This window comes from Lasioglossum baleicum, chromosome 9 (assembly GCF_051020765.1).
Source record: "Lasioglossum baleicum chromosome 9, iyLasBale1, whole genome shotgun sequence".
Classification (NCBI taxonomy): Eukaryota; Metazoa; Arthropoda; class Insecta; order Hymenoptera; family Halictidae; genus Lasioglossum; species Lasioglossum baleicum.
In genome coordinates this window covers 8849507-8867324 of record NC_134937.1, presented here as the reverse complement: position 1 = coordinate 8867324, position 17818 = coordinate 8849507, and the positions used below count along the sequence as shown (strand labels likewise).

Sequence of the window (17818 nt, the reverse complement as noted above, 5' to 3'; positions counted from 1 at the left end):
TTGAAATGCTATTAGATGATTGCAATGGTTAAATTTTAAAGAGTACAACTTTATTAATCAATTATACATTTAGTCACGATTCTTTTCTAATTGTAGAAAATTTAGCCATCTTTTAATATTTCAATTTAACCAAATCTTTAACCAATCTTTAGAATTTAACCATTGAATTTTATTTTCAAATCGAGCAAGAATTTATGCAATCATCTGATATTTTACCTAGCACTGCTTGTAACCGAATGTACCTCGACTCTTCCTAATTTTCTACTACTTCCACCATCTTTGAAAGCACACCCTCCAACCAATCAGATACAATTTTCCAAAAGACCACGTACCTTCGATCTTTCCCAATTTCTATGCTATCACAACAACAACAACAGAATTGTTTCGACTACCGAGTCACTACCAAATCGAAGCACAACCGAGTCTGACTCGGTGACACCAGGCCAAGTCTTGCATGTGGTACAATAAAGAAACGTGTTCTCCGGAGTTTGAGTATACACTGATTCGCCGTTAATTCTTGGATCGACACGACACCACACCGATCCAAGTTGGCAACACTGACAAGCCCCTTTTCCGTGAAAAAGGAAATTATATTTACCGTGAGAATAAACAGGATGTAGGATACGGGATACGAGATCACACATAAACTTGCGAAGGGTTCATAGCGCCGGGGTAAATGTAAATATAACATCGAGCCGTCTAGGTCACGGTTAATCGGTTGATCGTGCATGCCACCGACCGGACAATGTTAAGGCTATCATCGATCGCGCGATGTGCAAACACCTTTATTACCACCTGTCGCTGCTCGAGCATCGCCGAGCAACAACGAACAAAACCGAACGCGAATAGTTCGAATGGTTTTCATTAATTTTGTTCGCTGGTCACGAACGCTAAGACCCGACCACCTCGCTTTAGTTGACGAGGAACATCGTCGTGAATCTTCGTACATTACGTTTATAGCCAACGTTTCCATGGTAATGAACGTTGACAGCGATACGGACACTCGATCGAAGAACGACGACATTTCGCAGAGAATCGTAACAGGAGGAAGACAAACGGAGAAACTAATCTAGAGTATCTATGACAAGAACAAACGTATACTTGGTAAAAATACTCTGGAACGGATATGAGCCACGGAAGCAGCCAAGCTCGAACACGATAACCGCTCGGGCATCGAAAATTCGGAATCGATCGGCAATTCTACAGGGTGATCCTGGGAACTGGGACAAGTTACGCTTTCTTAACTCTTTGCACTCGATTGTCCCCTCTGAGGCACCACTAAAAATTGCGCGGGTAAATTTTACTTCACCGGGCTGATTGTAGTCCAATGTGCGTTCTCTCTCTCAATTGGATCCTCTTCCCTCTCCCTCTCCCTCTCTCACTCGGTACCGCATTGAATGGCAACGAATGCATCGTTGGATGAACGATCGACGAATAGGAACACCGTCCGAGCAATAAATCTCGATTCTTAATAACGGTTCGTTGGAAGTCGTTTACCAGCCGGGATCGACGTGATTGCATAAGCGAAATATATTTGCATTTTTCCCGTGTGCGGGTAGCTATTTGCACGGACACGAGTGCCAAAGCACGAGAGAGTCCGATGACCTTAGGGTCACCTAATAAATCATTCGTGTCTGCCTGAAAAGTTACCGTGACAACAAACGAACGCTGCCCTCCCTCTCTCTCCCACTGCTTTTCTTTTTCTATATCGCGTGCGACCGGAAAACGTCCAAGCGGCAGGCCTTTTTCATACTACATTTCGTACGAACTCTGTACTATACATACATACAGTTACTCGAATCAATATTCGGACGCTCTAAAAAAAGACGATAACTTTTTTAATGTATTTTACTAGACGATTTGAACTTTTTTCGGCAAAGCAAGAGCAATTAGTTTTACTACAGGATGTGAAAAGAAATTTTTTCTAAAATTGCAATTGATCGGAGAATTGTAGAAAGAATACTAAAAGTTGCATTTTACATTTACAAATCCATACTTTCGAGATATTCGGCTGGAAAGTTTTCAAATTAACACCCTATGACCTATACAATAACCAGTTATTAATGTTATTATGCATAATCACCGGATTAATCACATGTACCGTAACACATATGTATAATTTTGACACAGACCTACAAAACGTACTTTTTAAATTTTCAATGTAGGCCCATATGAGAAAAAGTTGTAAAATGAAACTTTTAGAAACTTATGCAACTAATTGCTCTAGCTTCCCAAAACCGTTCAAATCGTATGCTACAATATTAAAAAAGTTATCGTCTTTTTTACAGCGTCCGAATATTAATTCGATAGAGTAACTTCTCTGTTCTTTGATTCTTTTCCTGTTGCTCGATAACGTTACTGGTAAGCTGAAAGTCGAGCCCGAGAGCCCGATCAATCGGTGAGAGCCGAGATGAAAATCCACCTGTGCAAACAACCATCGGAGTACAACCGATAAAAGAATAAAAAAAAATAATGATGGGCCGATAGGAACATTTTCATACTTCCGAAACACTGCTGCGGGAAACGAGCACGAAGAAAACTCGAATTGTACTGGCTGTATTACATAAAAGCTTATTAGAACGGGGCCGAGCCGCAGTCAGTATCGAGCTGTATCGCGCGAACGTGTATGGGGTCGTAGCCGTCGTAGGTTCCGGCCTATGCGACTCATGTGCAGTTGTATCGTCAAGAGTCCTGTTGTCCTGTAATCCAGTTCTATGTATCGATCCGAGCTTCCTGCCACGGTTTTACGTGTTTCGAGTTTCGTCCATCCATGTAGGCACTACACACATATTAGGTACTGATAGTAGGGTAAACTCTGTACAATAATTATAGCACCCTAAGCCAAAATCGTAGTAAAAATTTTTTCATCTGTTTTTGAAATGTTCAAACGAGCTTAACTTGCTGTTATTATAAGCTAATAGAGATTTTTCAGCAAAATCAAACAGTTTTTCCAGTGATAAATCTTTTATTATTGTATAAAATATATTCAGTTAATAACAATCGTAAATTTCATAGACATCTGTTGATGCGGAAAACACGACAGGCATTGAAAGATGTAAGAAAAACTGAATTTTTAAAAATTAAATTTTCCATATAAGCCCGCATAAAAAAAGTTGGAAAATACAACTTTCTGTATTTTTTTCTGCAATTCCGACAACTTGCAGTTTTTTTCAACAATTTTAGTCACGTTGTGTAGCGAACCCAAAATTGTTGTAACTTCTCCAAAAATTTCAAATCGTATATATTCCAATATTAAAATAGTGTATAGTATAAGTATAATTGTGAAATTTATAGAAATTCAATTTAAAAAAACTGGATGGAAGTAACATCTAAACTTTTTCCAGCTCGAAATTTGAAGTTTTCATTGTTTCTCGATCAGTAGTTCGGCAAGTATAATTCACAAACAGATTATTATTCACCCATTCGCATTAGCAGTAGCAAGAGTGAAATACCAAAGTTCGCGAGTTACAGCCGCGTGGGGAGGAAAGTTCGGCGTTCGGTATTCGGAATCGCAACAATTTCGTCGCAGGTAACTTTCCTATTGCATCACGCGATTTCGTAGAATCGTAGAGAGGCTCGACGAGATTCGAGCTCTCCATTGTGAATCGAACGCGGCCCGGCGGCCGTCCCGCTTTCTTCGATCGCGAAAATTTGCGAACGGATTTCGTTGTTGCCTAATCGAGCACGCGCTCGTGTATTATTTCCGATTCAGTAGATCGCGAGCGGTTCCTGGCCTCGGAAACGTGTCTCAGGTAACCAAAACTCGGCCAGTGATTCGACTCGACTGCGACAAAACCGAACGAAAATTTTGTATCTTATGGATATAAGAGAATAGATTAATTTCGACATAAACGTATACGTTGGAGAAACGAGCGGATTATATATTGAATAATATGAGTCTACAAGAACGCTAGCGAAAAACGCAAATATTTAAATAACTCGCTCATCTTGATTTTTCCGCATCGAAAGCGCGAAATAATTACATACTTATCTTTTAAATTGCGATGTGTGCGGCAGATTAGTAAACCTGCCACGACAGGTCCCAAATTTTTTATTTTACGATTATTGGAATTATTGGGTTGGCAGGAAAGTAATTTCGGTATTTTAAGGTGAAATGGAGCCCATTTTTTTTTTATTCAAGCAATGAATAATACGAAGAATAAATAAAATCGATCTTGTTGTTTCTATAATACAATACACATCGGTCACTTTTGATGGTTTAGTATTCTACGTGATAAGTGGTTTGTCGAAAGAAAGTAGAAATTGAATATTTCTCCGAGAAACGCGGGGAAACAGGTGAACGGGCTAACGTAAATCCATCCGGGATTGGTCCCAGGTCGAGACGCAGGTAGATTTTCGGAACGACAATGTAGTATGTACCGAGAGCCGAGGATTTCAACAGGCAACATGCCATAAATCAGTAGTCTCCAACATCAACACAACAGTAGTCTCAACATCAACGACAGCATATTCTGCGTTCCTTCGGTGGCACCTGTTTTTCGAATTCTTCGAATCTACCTGTTCGACCTCGCACCTGCCGAGTCCCATTCCCAGTTGTACCCAGAGCTGGGCAAAAATTTTATGCAAATAAGAATTTCGAATAAAATGGGTATTTTCCAAGTGGGTTTTTAAAACCCACTTTATTCGAAATATTTATCCAAATGAAATTTTTGCCCAACTCTGTCAGTACTAAACCTTCCTTCGGAAACTATATCCGTTGGTTGCGTGCTTTGTAATGTGCTCGTACGATACCAATATTCACCGATCATCCGATTCGATGTAGCGACGATCGATCAACATCCGACGATCCTTGAGAAAGACGAAACAAGGAACTGTTCTCGCGGCCTCGTTAAATATCGGTCCGTCGCGAAGGCTACGACAAACGATGTCAAAGACGCTGAGGATCGCTCGTAATTCAGACGTTTACCTTTCTTAGGCCTTGAAGGCAACCGTCTCGATGGAACTCGGCTCCGTCTCGAACGCAATTTTCGAAGAACCATGGCTGAATAGGCCCCCGAGCCCCGACTTTTACTTCTCGGCGAGCGTGAATTTGCCCTCGACTCGAATCGGACCGACACGATAATAGAACCTTCGACGCGTACTTGAATCGTTACAAAATTTCGGACTCTTTCCTTCCCCACAACGTTATTAACACATTATCTACCGGCGATTATTCCCTCATTTTAGTAAGTCTATGGTCCATGACTAAGGATCTTTTAATAAGCTTCAACAGCAATAGTAGTTTAATAATTTAGCTTACAATTATTATAGAAACTATGATTTTCAAGCTTCCTTTTGGTGTACAGCAGAATTGTTTAAAATCCTATTCATAGGTTTTCGGTAGACAAAGTGTTAACATTAAACCTACTCGATGAAAATGAAAGTTCCAGATTTTTTAGATTTTATTTTACAATTACATATTGAGACAACAAAAACGATTTCATAAGAAATGATTGTATAGATATCTTTAGTAGAGCACGTATTACAATAGGAGCCGCACAAAGTCTGAATAAAATCAATCTTGTCGTTCTTATAAGGGATCGTGTACGGCTCATATTAAACAAGCTTATATTAAAATGCACTAAAAAGGAGAAAATTTTTTTTAGACATCAGTGACTATAAATAAAAGCGTGGAGCGCTAAGCTATATCTAAGCGTCCTCTTTGACGCGTTCCACGCTTTCAAAATGGCATCCTTTTAGCACATAATTTAATTTTTGGAAACAAGAAGAAATTGGCGGGAGACAAGTCAGGACTGTACGCGGGGGTTGAGGAAGTGTTGTGATCCAACTAAGAAGTACCGTGTACTGTTTTCCCCGTAATCTACGGAAAAATTTTGGTTGGAAGTGCTCGACGAGGCTGCGACGAGGGTACTACGAGAGGCTCCAAGATAACGCCTTCCAGGGAGCATACGAAGCATGGAAATCACGCTGGAAAAAATGTGTCGACGCCCAAGGGTCCTACTTTGAAGAATTTTAAACGTTTGTACCCATATGTTGAATAGATTTTACATAGAATTTAAAAAAAAAAATGTGGTCGCATTACATTCCGGACAGACCCTGTACAACAACAACAGACAACTCGGCAAGCTGATATAAGCGTGGTAAAATAATCTGGACCGTCTTCGATAGCCATGGACCTTAAAAGCGTTTGTTGTGTTGTTAGCACGGTACACAGGCCGAAAGGAGGCACGATATAAAAATTTAAACAGAGACGCCAAAATCGAGGCTCGTCACCAAAATTTCCAAGTCTCGTTTCGAAAATGAAATCGGTGATTAGCGGCAGTCTCGTCGGGAGAAACGCCGTCACGGTAATCAGATTACGCGGCACAGTGCAATGGTACGGCCGAAACGATAGTCATTACCGTGCGAATAAATCTAGCGAATGAAGATTACCCCGTTGCGAGGAACGGAAATTTAGAGAAGCGTAGAAAATGATCGTGAATCGTTGCGACGCTCCATCGTGGTCGTTGTCGTTGTGTAGGACGTGTCGCGTGCTGCGGTCGACTCGATTAAGCTCATTGAAAACGAGATCGTAACTCGTGACTGGTGATTGGTGCGCGGCGGACCGGCCAAGCAAACACATAAAACGCGAATCAAACGAATTAACCGATAATGGTTTCTATCCCGCGTGTCAACACTCGGCTCGTGCCTCGATAAATCGTCCGATCGAACGGACCGAGATAAATAAACGTAGACAAACAAAGCTTTTACCGGTGCTACGGCCAACCACCAAACAATTATCGTTTTCGCAATTCTCGATTCGAGTACACGTCCTAAAACGTTTAGCCCTTTGCACTCGGAGCTAATTTCTCGCGGAAATGAAACAATTCTTTCGAACTAGAATAATTCCATTTGTATATGATTTTTTTTTTCATTTTATTAAGACTATTTTTACCAAGAGGTGTCAGAATACACTTTTCAAATTTTAACTTCATATTGGCCCAGCTAAGAAAATATTAAAAATCAATTTTTACTATTCACAATTCCGATCAAATGCATTTCTTGAACGTATTTTTTAGACATCATCTACTAAACTAATTCTTCTAGCCTCACAGAGAAATTGAAGGCGTTCGGTCCATCCAAAAAAAAACTTATTCTGATTTAAAGTGCGTGTGATCAGTTATGCTCCTAACTGTATTGCTCAAATTATCTATATTTAACTGATAATTTGAAATCCCGACAGTTTTGTCAATTATTTGCATTCAACCGCAAGGTGTGAAAAGACACCTCTTGGCCGAAATAGGTATACACAAAATCGTGGTAGAAATAGTGTTAAATGTTTAGTAATTGGTAAGATCCCAACATATTGAATAGTGTAAACAGTGTTGTGAATAACGGTACAGCAATTTTTAGTGGTGACTCTGAGTCACTCGAGTGTGCTAAGGGTTAAACTTGAACGTCCGCTATGGCGCCAGGTTCGAAAGGTCTTAATCGGTTCATCATTTTATCGCGTCGCGTCGTTGCGGCCGCCTGGAATTCATCGACGCGACGGACAGTGCGCGGAGGATTACAAGCGCGACAAGATTATGGGTCTTACATACTTTTAACACTAGAACTACCGGTCTAAAGTCGTTGCATAGTCTTTTGCACAAAATGTCTAAATATTTCCTATCCTTTATGTACGGATGCAACCGGTCGAAACGCGAGGAAGTAGAAACGTAAACGAACATACGCAAAGGTATTGTCGTCCTCGGTTGTCAACGGTTGGAGAACGCGAGTCGATGAAAAGGTGAATTTACGTAAGCATCCGTGGCCTAGCGGTAATTACTGTTCCAGCGATAAACGCGGTAATTAACGGCGAAGAGTCATTAAGTATGTTAATCGGGTATTCGCAAAGACCAATTTTCTCGTCTGAAAAACAACACTGTTTCGGTGCTAATTTCGAATCCTTTGTTTCGAATGGAAATAAAAATTTCGTGCATGTACTGTCCTGCGCGAGGTAAGACAAGCGACGGTTTCTTTCAATATTCCGCAACGAGATCTTTTTTCGACCCCGTTTTAGAGTCGGGCATTCGTAACTTGACCGCTAAAAATGTTTCCGATCGAGCGATTCGATCGATCTCGCGAGATCCGACGCAACAGTGCGATCAGATTCCTCCACGGACTGCGGACGTTTACATAAGCGGCAAAACTTTCAGATGGTTACTCTCGTTCTCGCGATTCAAACGAACAAACGAGAGGAGATGCGTGTCAAACACGGCCGGAGTCCCTGCCTAAAAGAATAATACAAGGAGAGAATGACGCGCGAGCGCTGATTCGTGCCCGTGCGAGGTGCGACGTCTTCGAAAAACATCAACTCGCGCTACGAAAACAAGATGAGGCACCGGGAGATAGATGGTGTCGACGAAGCTTATCCGAAATTGTAACACACCGGTCCATTAAAGGACAATTCATTCGTCGAAATGCCAAACGAATTCTGAAAATTTGCGTTTTTACGCCAGCCGTTTTCCGTTTTGAAACGACGTATTTAAAATTTAAATATACGTGAAATAGTTAAAAAGAATATTCATGAGATAGTTGAACAGTATTTGAATATTCACGAAATACTTATTTATAAACACTAGACATACCGAGCACTAAAACCGATTAATATGTGTTAGCTGGCAAAAATGATAAGGCTCTGTTTATTTAGATTCCATGCCTATTTTTATCACAATATGTGCTTGGATAAAGAAATTTATCGAGTCAATTTCCAAAGTACAACTTCATAATTTCAATAATAATTCTAAGATAAAAACTATAAAACCGGTCATTTGACTGGCAAGTTTGGTGTTAACCCTTTGCTCTCCGAATTATTTTTCAATTTTATTGCCGACAACTGTCTACTATTTCAAGTGTTTCATTTGAAATATACTTCAGAGGACAGTTCCTTGACTGCTACTCATTTTAAACGATTTCGTTTACTAATTATAATAAATGTAGCTCTAAAACTTTGTTCTAATTTATATGTATGACACTGTTCAAGATTCGAATTGTGAATTTGCCGGTCGGCACGCCAACCGTCGAGCCCCGTTCGCTCTGCTCTTTTTTCAACCCTGTTTAGAGTCGCGTAGCGATCATGCGTAACCGTAGCGCGAGGCTACGGTGTGTTTGTCAGCTCCCATCACCGGCAAATCTCCACTATTCGAATCTTGAACCGTCGTCTTCCCGGATCACGCGATCGATCCGGAACCAATCGCGTGCGACCCCGCCTGCCGTTTCGGCGAATATTTAAAGGCCCTCCCTTGGCGGAGCGAGCCTCTTCCCATCAGTTCTTCGAGTTAAGACAATCGGTCAAGTAACACAGTCTCATTTTTATCTACGTTGTTTGTTCGCGACGATCACCGCCCTTTCTGGAACTATCCATTCGCCAATTCTTTCGAGTCGCAGACGATTCGGTTTGTTCGCGTCGGGATCCGGGATTCTTCCCGCGCCAAGATCTCCGACGAACGCGTGAAGATCTCCGTCCGCGGCGGCCCTTGTCAAGGTTCGCACAAGATCTCCGTCGCGCTCCAAGGCAGACCCTCGCACGCGCAAGAATTCCGTAGTTTCGATCCAGTCGGCGACTCCAGTTTGAAATAAAGTGCAGTGTGAACTCCACTCTGAAACTAATATCTCTCCCTCATTCTCACGATCCTTTTCATTGCCGTCCTCACGCGCTCATTAGGCTGCGTTTATAGTTCCTGACTCGCGTGCTTTTCGTCTCGCGTGCTTTTGGTCTCGCGAGACAGCGGGTCAGAAATTTCGAGCGGGGTCGACGGGCCCACTGTGCGAGGCACGAAAAAAGGTCTCTACGGCTTCACGGTTCGTTTAGGTAAACTACCGATAGCTTTCCTTTAAGGCGGTAGGATATCTTCGGAGACCTTTTTTTGTGCCACGCACAGCGGGGGGCACAGTGGGCCCGTCGACCCCGCTCGAAATTTCTGACCCGCTGTCTCGCGAGACCAAAAGCACGCGAGACGAAAAGCACGCGAGTCAGGAACTATAAACGCAGCCTTACTGAGCGGTTCCAGCGTCAGGCGCCTCCGACCGTCGGTCGACGCCGAACAGACACTTATATTTGTTTTTAACTAAAAGATAAGAGAAATTAAATAAACAATTTAAAAATTGTGATCTTTAACCAATAACAATTTTTCAAAAAATATGTAGGTACACATTAGCTAGTAAACTAATCTTTCCAACGTCTGAAAATACTTGTACGTCGAATACTTTGTACATCGACTGTACTTCAGGTGTATCGCATGAGGTGAGCTGCGCTCCCCTCGCCGTGGAGCCCATTTCTTTCCCCACGTTATGATAATTCTCGTAGTGCGGTCCGGGCGAACTCGTTGCAAGGACAAGAATACGAATCAAACCCCGAGGTATCCACGAAAACATGAAAGCGCGGGCTCAGCGCCTTCGACCGACCACTTGTCACTTTCTGTTTACACTCAGAAGCCACGGAAGAAGCGTCTGTGTCTCGTCTCTCGTCGCTCGATCAAACAAACGGATCGTTCGCTTCGAGTCCATCGGCTACGGCTACGGGGGCTGTGGCACGCGCTGATTTTTTCGAAAGCGTTATTTTTTTCGACCTCAAATTTTCCTCGCCAATGCTCTGCTGCCGAGAGAGCCGCTACGTGGCCAATTTCACCGGCGATCTAAATCTGCCTTGACGCGCGTTCCAGGAATACCGAATGATTTGTCGCAATCAATCCGACACGCGGTCTACGCGCCACGCCACATTCTGAGAATGACCAACGAACGCGTGTTACAAATGTTCCGTCTTTCACCGATTTTTCTTTTTGTAAATGTAACGCGAGAGTATCGGTCTGTTTATGTTTATACGTATGTAGGTATGTATATACATACATGCATAAGATATTATAAACGAACCAATGTGTCCATTCGCCCCGGCCCGACTACTATTTCGCCTGTGTTAACCACGTTCGCCCTCATTTGTGATCGCGTGCAGGCGAACGTGTAGTAAATCCTTCCAAAACCAGGTAGCGACATGCCATCGACCCTCAATTTCTTTAAAAAACTTCGAACGAATAAATGAACGAAAATCTCGAGAGTTTACACATTAAATATCCAAAAACACGACTAAAGGTACGCGAACTGCTCTGAAGAAGTACTCTCGAGAAAATTCTGTCGTATTTCAACACTAAACCTACCACTGCCGGTCAAATGACCGGTTTTATAGTTTTCATTTCATCATTATTGAAATTATTGAAGTTACATATACGGAAATTGATTGGATAAATTTTTTCATCCAACCACACATATTGTAATAAAACTTGCGCAAGATCTAAATAAATAGAGCCTTGTCATTTGTATAAGCTAAAACATTTTAATCGCTTTTAGAGTTCGGTGGGTTTAGTGTTAAAGAATACGTTTGAATCAATTTATAAAAATATATTTTATTCGTTGTCATCTTTCAGATGACCATCCAATTCCTGTTTCCCAATGACTCACTGGCAACGTGTGTTTTTGAGTTACATTATCATCAATTTTATCAGAAGGACGAAACTAGAATAATGAAAAATTTTCTGGTTGAGAGAGTTTCTGGCGGGGGATTACAGCGATGCAACGCGATACAAATTGTACATACAACGCAACGCTGCAACAAGGAATCGAAAGGCGATTACGCGAAAGCATTAAAGGGTTAACGGTTTAGCCGAAGCGAAAAGCAATTAGGAATAACCGTAGGATGCGGAACGTTCGGTAATTATTACCGCTAGCAACTGGAACAACGTTCAGCGATAACTGATGGTTGCACGGCAACGCAGATAAGGGCAACTACCAAACGTTCCCGAAACGCCCCTAACAGCCCGTTCAAAGAGTTTCCAGCGAACTAACTGCTATCTGGGTTTGGTCGGTCAAAAAGACTAGTTGTGCGCGAGCGCGCACGCACGCGTGCTTTCCGATAAAAAAAAAGGTTTATCGCGAAACCTTTAATAAATTGCAACTCGCGTTTTAATTCCTGTCCCCGTTATTATTAGCAAAGTTGCAGAGCGGAAACTCGTCCGTGCTCTTAACGAGCAATCGACAAACACTCGGCCGAGACCTCTGAACAACCAGAGGAGGATATTAGATTATCCGATGAGCAAGGACTATCGATTTAATGTCGCGCTCGCGACTACGCGTTAACGGATCCGAGTCGAAACCTTTTCGCGTAATTAAAACGCGTTTCTAGAATGTACATTGTACATATATTATCCGATATTCCATCCGATGAAACCCTTTTTCAGAATCGAGTCCATTATTTTCCAGTAATAACGGGGCATCTCTGGTAAATGTACACACTATATTCGATTTTTAACGCAACGCTTTTTATTTTATATTTCTAATTTTCACAATGGTTGAAATTATCAAGTTGCTTATATGGAAACCGACTTAACCTCAATTTCTTTATCCAACAATATATCGTAATAAAAACTACACAACGTCTAAATAAATAGAATTTTGCATTTTTGTAAGCTGAAACATTTTAATCGCTTTTACTGCTTGGTAGGCTTAGTGTTAAAATAAATAAAAATCTTTCTTTCACCCAATTCCAATTTTACAATTGAGCTCGTACAGCGGTATGGCGGTAAGGCAAGACGCTAACGGAACGGTAAACGTCGCAAGACCACTTTTTACTTTTACTTTCTCTGGGAAACGCGAATGAATTCGAAGCATGGTAGGGTGGCTGGCAGAAGCGAGTTACTAAAAGCGCAACTTTCTTTTTCGTTAGGTGAACGCGTGGTTCGCCGTTCCATTGTTCCTCGTACATATCTACAAACGGATCTCGTTCGACGCAATCGTGTCGTAAAAGCTAATTCATCATGGCGAGCGACGTCACCATCGATCTCTGAAATAACAAACGATACTCGATGCCGATAAGGCGCGAAACGTATTCGCTCGCGAATCGACGGAATCGTAAAATATACCCTAAACCTGTTACATACCGCGCGCGGCTGCCCTTCCGCGAGACTATTCAAAAATAGATCGACGCGGGCGGCGCGGAGAAACGTATTCTACCGTCACCAATATCTTCGAGTTTTGCTATCTCCTCTCCCACACAAAGGCGACATATTTTCATCTACACCCGTGCTAAATTATTTCCGTCATTCGTGTCCAAACTGTTCGCGTTTTACGCTTTTCCCGCTTTTCATGCGGCAAACCGTTCAACAGAAGGGTATCACGTGCATATGCGTCACAGCTGAATCCAAACCGAAACCGAAACCGAAACGGCCGATCCTCGGTGTGTACGTACATATGTAATTCGTTCAATAAACACACCGGGACTTTTCTACCCCACCACCGGTCGAATGACCGGTTCCAGATTCTTAATTTCACAACTACAGAAATTATAAAGATGCTTTCGAGGTAAATGATTAAATGCATAGATCTATTTAACCCCTTGCCGAATAATAACGAGTCACGAACACTGGAAATGTAATCAGCTAAATGCGAATGTTGTGTCTTTCTTTTAAGACGAAATAGAATTCAATTATTTTGCAATTTTCTTTTCGCAGATGAAAAAATTTTGCAATCAATATTTCGGGTATACGATAGATACAAATTTCCTGTTCTGATCAGTGAAATGATTAACGACAAAGGAGTTGTAATTATTGTAACCGTTATAATATAAACCGCACGAAGTTCAGATGAACTTAATCTCGTATTTTCATAGGGCAACATGTACCGGCTACTCCGAAAGCTCGTTAGATTTCCTGTCAAAAGGAATAACGATCGCGCGCAAGCAACAATTCTTCGAAGAAATGTCTGCCAAACATTTACATAGCGTCGTATCGGTAGCGAACGCTCTATTCGCGACACCGTTGACAGCAACTAAAATGGCGATTAGTCAGCGACGTCTAATCGCGCGAAACAGTTCGCAGACTAGAATTCGGTGGAACACGGTAACTAAATAGTGGCACGCGTTGAAAACGCTGCGGAGAGATCGAAGCGTCGGTCGAACTTTCGAGACACATATTACATAGTCGCACGGTGGAAGAGAAAGGGAAAGAGAGTGAGAGATGTGTACATATACATACATACGTGTGTATATATACCTGTGCATGTATATAGCTCGGGAAGCGGGAGAATAAAAGAATGGAAGAATGAGAGAGAACGTTGGCAGAGGTAAAAGCAGAAGTGTACAGAAGTGCGAGCCCGGTCGACGAGAATCGATCAACGGGGTACGAAAAATCGAAACGGTTTACGTACCCTTGTGTACAATCGATGTGTGGCGAGCCGTTCCTGTTTGAAGTGTGGCTGTCCGGCCTGGGCCTCGGTCTCCGTCGATCAGGCAACTGTTTTCGATGGTTTCCTGGTTCTATGTATTCCGTTCCGACTGCGTCTAACCGCTCGAACGCACGATCATCGTTCAAGAGCGACAACACCGCCTTGCCAGGAGGGCGAGCTCTCCTATATACCTACTAATTCTCGGTTGTATCCGCGTGTGTCGCCAACACCAACAACGCGCTCCTTCTTCTTTCAACGGATAACCCGAGGAGACGAACAGAACCGAACCGATTCGATTCGGACCGGGCCGAGCCGGATAAACACGCGCCAAAGGATCTTTGTCCTCCTAGCCAGACATGTATATACGTGTTCGCACTGTCACCGACACGAGGTACCGTTCGGCACGGGCACGAACGTCTCTGAATGCCGTTTACCGCACGACTTCCCTGGGGACTGGGGAAACACGTTGCTCGATCTCTTTCTTGAACGCGCGGCGCGAGTCAGGTCGGACGGTCGAACGGTCGAACTACTGGACGGCGGCAGATCAACGGGTGGGGAGGGGGGAGCGGGCCAACCGGCGTGGCACGGGGCGGCGCGACGCGACAGAGCTAACCAAGGGAAAGAGAAAAGGAACGCGCGGAACAGAATCAAATTTCTACGCCAACCAATCCCGGCGTTTCTCCGATCGTGCGAAAACCGACGCGCCGCGTGTTTCGTGTCTCGTGCGTTGTGCTTCGTGCTTCGAAATTGTTCGCCTCGTGTCGGGATCACGTTATTTAAGCTCGATTTATGATTTATAGTATTTAAACTATCTCCGCACGGATTGAAACGGTTCGGCGTCGGCACCGTTCCGACACTGACAGTAGGATTTATATATTCCCAGTAAGGAAAATGTTCGATTTTGGACGGGCAGCTGCGCGCGCATTAGTAAATACACATCGCTTTCTGCGCTGTCAAAAATCGACCAGATTCCCAGCATCATCAGCTTCGAGCGTCGTCTGACCGCATAATACCTGCTATCTACTCGTCAGGCTGTGCTCGAGACTGCCTGGCTGAATGGGTTTATTGGTTTATGTTGTATATTGTATGTTCGTGGAACGGCCAGCATCCGATCAGTCAGTTCACAGAAGGCGACTCGTAAAGACGTGGGAAGAGAGTCAAAATATCTGGAGGTACAATGGGAGACAAAATTACAAGAAATTCGAAATCCATCAATACATGGCAATGAAAGCCATTGATGAGTATATTTTGCATTAAACTTTTGCGAATACTGTACCCTCTGTAGCTATATTCAGTGGTCTACACTTGTCGCGTTTCACGACACGATAAATTTGACGTTTTGTAACAGTTTATAATTTTTCTGCTCTGTAACTGTTTAGTGAATCCTAATAAATGTTGAACATAATTAATTACATCATTTTTACTACATATAAAAAAACACTGGAGTTTCTAGTTGCGTTTAAATAGGGTTTGAAGTGGAATTTTATGAATTCTCCATAAAAAGACGTGTTAAAATGTGCAAACTTTAAGTTGCTATAATCCTTAAACGGTGCAGTGAATCGAACCCAAGCTCTGGTAATTGCATTATAGTTTAGTAAGAATTATATCTTGTCAAATTGTCGAAAATTTTGTTGCGTTTTTATATACCTCCAGAACATCCTTAAAGTAAAGGTACCGGTTACCGGTGCCCCACCCGGTTATCGGATGCAAAACAAACTGTTTAGAAATTAATAAAAATAACATGCAATACCTAATATTAGTTCATTTTTCAAATGCATTGAAGAATATTTGACTGGTCTTCCAGCAGCGCAGCGGAAGGTGACGGAAAGATTTCGTAATGACGGGTGTTCTTGTACAGACTTCCTGTACTTCGTTCCGGTTCCAATTCTCAACGTGGGAACATTGAAACAACCGATTTCTTGTAAGGTTAAGGGAATCTCGTTTCTTCGGGCGGTTGTTGCGCGTGTTATGAAACAGTTGTTAAACACCGAAGCCGCACATACGAGAGACGTGCCCCCGGCTTTCTTACGAAACGCGAAACTGTAGGTCGGTGGTTTAACTCTGTTCACGTGCCTAAATAAATCAACACGGCTGCATAGTCTACGGATCGTACTGGTCGCACGCGCGTCCATTTAATTTATCGGGCAGTACACCTCGGTAAGTAGTACATGTTAAGATCGATTTATACTATCCGCACAAGCACAGAACGTATCCGACCAGACAAATATGCTTTAATGCAATGCACTATTTTAGAGATGAAACATTTAACGGGCGGCATTTCGAAGACTTGCATCACATACCGAGAAAATCTACCGCACGGCCCTGATCCGAAGTTATAGCCGCTAATTACAGAGGGTGGAGCGTACAGCTGAAACCATTACGATAAAGTCGGACATGACTAAACGTTCCGGAGAGACTATGGAAGATAGGAATCTTAGTGTCTCTCTCGTTTCGCATAACCAATTTTATGTGCGCACAAGCGAGCGTATACAGGGTGATTCTGGGAACTGGGACAAAAGTTACTGCTCTATTTCAAGTAAAAATAGAGAAAAAAAGACACATGTTACAATACGTCCTAACTTGCTATGATCTTATTTTTTAGGCGGATGTGTCCATTATATCAAACACGGCATTAGTTCTTACAATTCATATTCAGAGTTTGGATATACTTCTTGGAATAAAATACGTTTCAAACATAAAATGTTAAATATTTCGTGAAGGTAAGTACTTTTATACATAGGATAATAAAAGGACGCATCGGCGAATGCATCGGTCCAGCCACATAAAAAATAAGATCATAAGAAGTTAAAACGTATTATGACATACGATTTTTTCTTCTATCATTGTTTTCCATTTTTCCCTTGAAAAATAGCAGCAACTTTTGTCTCCGTTCTCAGAATCATCCTGTCCGTCTCGAACAGAAAATGTGTATTGCGGGGGAAGAATGGATTCGAGCCCGTCTCCCGAACGGACGGGGAGACGAGGATGGATGCAGGTGTGCGTGAAAGAGTCGGAAGGCTCGTTGCAAAAATGTACATTACGTTTATTGATGTCAGCTCGCGAAGCTCCTCGTGAAATATCGTATGGATTACAAAGAGGCGCTCGGTTTTAAGGGGATCCTGGGTGGTGTGCAATTGTTACGTCGCCACACACAGTTATGTATGTATGTAGTACGATCAGGGCGTGTGTGCGCGCTCGCGTTCGACCGCAAGGCATCCGTAAGGAACACCGGTGTCTCGTACACGTCTCCTCTTCCCTTCGTTCACCGTTTCCATTTCGCTCTGCTCGTAACGAGAAAAAAAGGCAAAACAGAGGAGATAGTAATATTTTCGACGAAACACATCACCTTTGTTTTCTTCCAATAGAATAGCACTTGACATTTTTAACTGATTCAAATCCGAATCGGAAACGTTATCTGTTTCAAACCCGAATCGAAACGTTTCATGCCTCACATAGCTATATTTAGTGTACAATTTGATCGAAACTGTGCGCCGAGAAAATATTACTATTCCAAATTATGATCGAGAAAAATACCTCCTTTAAAACAGAGGAGAGTCCGTTACGGATTATACTAAATTGCTACGCTGTCGCGTTCCTACCGCGCGCCTCCACGCTGTTCCGGATCGGC

The 17818-nt window shown here is 42.5% G+C and overlaps 1 protein-coding gene across 3 annotated transcripts in view; it reads right to left on the bottom strand.

The window, feature by feature from the left end:
- The window catches only part of Ae2 (anion exchange protein Ae2), a 63625-nt gene extending 46550 nt beyond the window's left edge, over positions 1 to 17075 (bottom strand). The window contains exon 1 of one of the 3 annotated variants that reach the window (XM_076430698.1): positions 14173 to 17075. The gene's annotated coding sequence lies outside the window, so the exon portion shown is untranslated. Of the gene's footprint in view, positions 1 to 332; positions 9584 to 11693; positions 14140 to 14172 lie in introns of those variants that run through there. The other 2 variants (XM_076430702.1, XM_076430701.1) reach the window with 2 other exon arrangements.
- Positions 17076 to 17818: the final 743 nt, after the last annotated feature.